The following is a 6,000-nucleotide window of genomic DNA, read 5'->3' as shown; positions in this document are numbered from 1 at the left end:
TTTTCGACACTCTTTTCACATTAAAGAGGGGAATCCAATATATGTTAAATGCAAAAAGTATATATAAATCTATACATAAATCAAGGCATATATAGAGCTATAGATCATATGTATCTGTTTATACATGTATATGTAGATGTGTGAGCGCACACATATGCATATATATGTATATATATGATATGAGAGCACTGTCCTCCTCTGTGTTGACCTCTGCTTGGAGTGGAGGGGAAGCACTACTGGCTGTCATTTGCTCACGTTCTTCTTTCTTTCGTGCAATACGTTCGATGAACGACCAAAACTCTGACCTGGCCCACACAGTGTGTGCTTGTGTGTGTGTGTGTGTAAGATGTTTGGCTTTGAGAGAGTGAGGACTGTGTGCACGGGTCTAGCTTTCAATGCACGGTAATGTACTGGCTGCTCGCTATGGCTTATGTCGCCTGTTTTTGGGAGGGGAATGCACTACCAGCAATTCATTTACACCCTGTGTGAATACGTCCTGCCATCTCCAACTCACATACTACGTACATATGCACTGGACGCCACATGTTCTTCCCTCATAAACCCTGTTTTCATCTTCCGGCCTAATCGCCAAATGCCATGATCTGTCTGTCCGAGTCTGAAAGAGCAAGCGTGTGTGTGTGCGCGCGCGAGTGTATGGGGGTAGGGAAATGGGGATGAAGAGTGTGTGACGGTTTGGTCACTTTAATTGTGTGTGATGCAGCTTGACTTAAGCTTAGCTTGTTCCTCATCTCTTAGATACACAGCAATGCAATTTGCAGTTTTAGGTTTGGTTAGGCTTTATATTATGCTTTTCTTGTCTTTGTATGTTTGTTTAAGGTGCCTTTTGCTGCCAATTTTGTTTGTCGAAAAAGTAGATGATGTTGCATAATATTCTCCTAAACAAGTGGAGCTTGTTTCAAATGAGCACTGGGAGAAAGAACTGTACTAAAGAATGTCTGTGACATCTATTAAAAAGCAAAAAAATTAACAAAAAAAGACAAAAGACCAAAAAAAAAAAACGTCTAAAAAGCGCAAAAAGGAAAAGAAAAAAAAGAAAACTTAACTGGCATCAGCCTGACTTCATCATCAGAGATCGTCAAATAGCATGGGGCAGGAAATGGAGTGCGTCGGTCACTCGATGAATCTCTTGAAGGTTGAGTCTGTAGAAAGAGAAACAGTTTGCCTTCTGTGCTCAGCTTCTGTTGATTTTCAGCCACTTCTTTTATTTTTCTATAAATACTGATTTCTGTCTGTTCTTTTGTAGCATGACTGAGATGCTATTTCCTTCATTTGCTGACAATAACTCAAGTGGTTTTTGGTTCAAAATGTTGTTCTTATCTCTTGCCACTGATGTTGGAGAGGAGAGGGTGTGTTGCACAACCACTTGACTTAGTGAGAATCAGTGAAAGATTGTCTTCATTTGAGCACGAAACCTTTTCCAAACAATAAAGCAGCCTTCCAGTTAAGCTTGAGTGCTTGTGTTTTTTTTTCTTTCTCAGAAGGATATTTATGTCCAGTAGCCTGTATAATTTTGGGGTGTGTGAGAACATTCACTAAGGCTTTTCACAATAAAAAATAGTCATTATACAATTTTTTTTTTAGATTAAAAACAAGTATGAACTCATACAAAAGCAAACCTTTTGATCTACTTAAATGTGGTGGAAGAAAAAGTGAGTCTGCACACAGATAAACCAATTTAAATAACTTCTTTTATCAGTTGGGCTTTTTATTTTCCTCACTATTAAGTCTCATCTTCACTTGAAGCCCAAAATTATATTTTATTTTTGCATAGTCAAATTTCCATTTGAAAGCATGCGCACTAGAGATTCATCAAGTGTTCACAGGTGTGATTAAAATTATTTAAAAAAAGATATAAATCACATTACGTGTGATAAAAATGTCTTACTCTTAAAATAATTGAGCGGTTACCTTTATATCCCTTCATGCATGCAATCGTCAGCATAGCCGTCTATTGTTGCAAACTTTGGTAGTTTGTTATCTACATCTACAGATTTTCTTGTTTTTTCTTGTTTTGTAGTTAGTCATTTCTGGCCTCCAGGGATGGCCAGTGTGCTGCTGAAAATGACATGAATATCAGTGGGACTGTATTCAAGGTGTCCTGCCTCCAAAACAATTCACTAGTAACTCGACCTATTATTAGATGTAGCCCACATAATCCTAATTATAGCAAGTATTTTCATATAAAATGATATCATTCATAGAGCTCAGGAATCTACAACACATGCACTCATTTTCTGACTAATATATTTAGTATACGCCATTGCTCGTCTCCCCATGGCATTCAAGCTGTTGAGATGAAGTTTTAATTTTAAACAAGTAACTTTTGATTGTCTGCATAGTGGACCTGCCTCTCACTTAAAAACTCTAAACTCCAAATTATGAACTACTAGTTCAAAACAGCTCAGTTTTCTGTTTCACTAGCTCACGTTTCCTTTTAAACTGTAAAAGTCTGTCTTCCGCTGGTTTGTTGTCGACACCTTGTGGACGAAGTAGTGCAGAAGCTATTCAAAACGCATGCGCACACTAACTGAAAGCGCGGTTTGAAATGGCCAAATTGTGCCTTGTCATTCTACAGAAACGAGCTGTTTTCTGTCCCTAGACTAAACACTTGAAAAAATCTCTAGGTTTACAATTTCTCCACCTGCTTTATTATAAAGGGATTCTTAAAAAACTTGAATGCAAATAAATTAATTTACTTAGGCCTGATTTAGTTTCCCAATACTGGGTTGCTGCTGGAAGGGCATCCTTTGCGTAAAAAACATTCTGGAATACTTGGCAGTTCATTCTGCTGTGGCAACCTCTGAAATAGAGGAAGGAAAATAAATGAATGAAGGCCTAATTTAGTGAGCTTATAATGATGTGGTTCGATACCGTGCAGTAGACATTGTGTAAAATGCATTTTTTATGAAAATTGTCACTGTTGTTCCCAGTACGCCACTGAAGATCATTATGTTTCTCACTGGTGATTTATTTGTGTCACTGGTGTATCTCTGAGCATGTTTTTCCTGTGTAACATAAAAAATGTGTTGAGATACATAATAATTTAAAGATAATAATTTTACATCTATTGAATTCTGCTTAACTTGAGATTTACAGTTTTAAAAATTACTTGTATACAGATGATTTTCAAATATATTTTTTTAATATTATTTTCAAATGGTTGCAGAAATGAACTAACATTGTGAAATAACTTAAAACTTTTTACAAACCTGATAAAATATAACATCCTTATTTGTTGCTTCATTGTTATTGTTTTCTATAGCCTAATTCTGAGTTCACATGCTGAAAAAAAACAAGAAATAATATTTAATAAAAAACTTTAATTTTGCCAAAATTTATAGAGTAAATCCAGTGACAAAATAGAACATGTCATCTTTAAATAAATTCACAAAACATATATTTTTTACAATCATTAAGCTGTCATTTATTTTTTATAAAGTCAAAAGATAATTGATTCATATGGTCAAAGTTTAAATGTTAAAAAAGAAATTGATTTTGAAATTGAAGTTCATGTTTCTGTTGAAAACTGCCCATTTACTGCACATGGTAAAAAAAAAGCAAAGTATTTCAAATTACAGTTTTACCCACACACAAATGTTACAACACAAAGGCTCAGAAGACATCCATGTCAAAAAAAGGTTAGAAATGTTTCAGATTGTTAATCAACGGAATCAATGACACATGGGCCTATTTCTTTACCAGTATAAGTTCTGATCAAAGAACTACCAAAAATTACCTACCTCAAAATTATTAATTTAATTAAATTCACATGTCCTGCACTGCTCAGAAACAAAAATAAAAGGTGCTTAAACATATTTAAATAGTTATTATGATACAGTATATACTAATTATAGAGAATGAAGCAATAGTGAAATACATTTCAATAAAATAAAATCTATTTTTGCATTGACGAGGACAAAATAATTAAACGAAACTAAAAGAAAATACACAGAACGTCCCCAAAATGCATGAGTTAACATGTTGCTGGCCAGCGTTTCATTCATTTTCCTTTGGCTTATTCCCTTTGTTCATCAGGCTTCGCCAAAGTGGAATAAACCGCCAAATTATCCAGCATTTGTTTTACACAGCGGATGCACTTCCAGCTGCAACCCAGTACTGGGAAACATCCATACACGTTCATTCACATACATACTTTATACTATGGCCAATTTAGCTTACCCAATTCACCTTTAGCACATGTCCACACAGAAATGCCAACTGACCCAGCTCACTGAAAAAGATTATTCAAAGATGATTCCTTAAATTTACTCAATTTTTTTTACGTTAAGTGGTTGTAAACAATTTATTTGGGCTGAATTTAAACAAACAAATTTAGTTGAATATTATTAAATTTAATTTGTTTGTTTAAATTCAAAACAAATAAATTGTTTGCAACAGTTTTGCATGCAACACTTTTTTCAGTGAGCCGGGACTCAAACCAGCGACCTTCTTGCTGTGAGATGACAGTGCTAACCACTGAGCCACTGTCGCCAGTGTTTGCCATTTTATATTTCTTTACTTCAGACACGGAAATAGCCTACCTTCATGAAAGTGATCGCTCTTATTTGTTGATTAATTGTAAAATGTGGGATGCTACAGTCATATTTAATAAGATACATTGGTGAAACAATATATAGGCCACATAATATGACACAATGTTTCAGCTGCTCTGTTTGTAATCACTGTTCTGGTGTTGCTGGATCCACTCAACATTGACTTGTAAGGACTTCTGACAACACTTCCAAAGGGTTTGTGTTTCAGGTGTCAGTGAAGGGTTTGTGGATGCTCTTATCATGATGAATTGAAGGCTGTGTTGGCTGTTAAACTGCATTCCTCCACTCCGCCTCTTTCAAATGTGAGCCCAAGTCACTGAAAACAACAGTCCACATGTACTTATGTCCAAGTGGTTAAATGTATTTACTTAAACTGAACATGTAATAACCACTTTACTGCTCACTTTAGTCAGCTACACACAGTTACAAAAATGGTCATTTTCTTTCTTTCGTCGAACAGAAATGAGCATAGTTTGAAGAGTGCTGTAAACTAGTAGCCACCGACTTACATTGTACTCCACTCCCTCCACAGCTTTGCTATGTAATTGGCTACTGCTTTCCAACATTCTTCAAAATATCTTTGTTTCTGTTCAACAGAAGAAAATGAATGGTGTGGAATTGCTTGAGGGTGAGTAAAGAGTACATTTTCTAGACATGGTCTAACAGGGTTGTGCTTATTCTCTTAATGTGTTTTGAGCATAACGTGCATTGAGCCAATCAGAGTCTCGTCTCATATTCCCTTTAAGAGTCAGTTGCATCTCGCCATGGCGCATTTGCTATGTACATGATGGACTTTGTAGGTAGAAAAACTGAGAGCTTCACTAGTAATAAAAAAGTTAAACAGACCATCTGCAGCACAAGGATAAAGAATGAGCCTCCTCCAGTTGGCCTCTTTACTTTCTCTTTACTTTATTTTTACTCCTTACTTCACTCCTTTAGTTTCCTTTAGCCTACATATTTAATTTTGTTTGTTTAGCGCAAAGATTTGTTTCAAAACTATTTCTAAATTCAGTTCTGATTTTAAGCAAACGAATAAATAAACAATAATAGCGAAGTTATATCCAAACACATGTCCTATTCTTATGCCCCATATGGTAATGTATATGTCTAAAACCTGACGGGTGGACAAATCTAATTTTTTCTTAACAATTTAATCCTTTGGTTTTAATCCTTTTGTTCCTTTTGTAAAATTTTTTTATATGTAACGATATCTTTGAAATGCTGTACATCCTGTGTGTATTAAGCAATGTGTATGTGTTTGTACCTGCATAGGCGCAAAATTAATGCGCTCTGTGCTGGACTTTAGACCAGCTTTTAGTTGGTCAACACGCCAACAATGCGCCTTAACACACCTCCTTTTTAGACCAGCACGCCTGTGAGTCCACAAAGTGGTGCAAGTGGATTTGCTATTTGGCACAAAACATGA

This window comes from Danio aesculapii, chromosome 6, assembly GCF_903798145.1.
Source record: "Danio aesculapii chromosome 6, fDanAes4.1, whole genome shotgun sequence".
In the NCBI taxonomy this organism is placed as follows: Eukaryota; Metazoa; Chordata; class Actinopteri; order Cypriniformes; family Danionidae; genus Danio; species Danio aesculapii.
Note: the sequence above shows the minus strand (reverse complement) of the source record.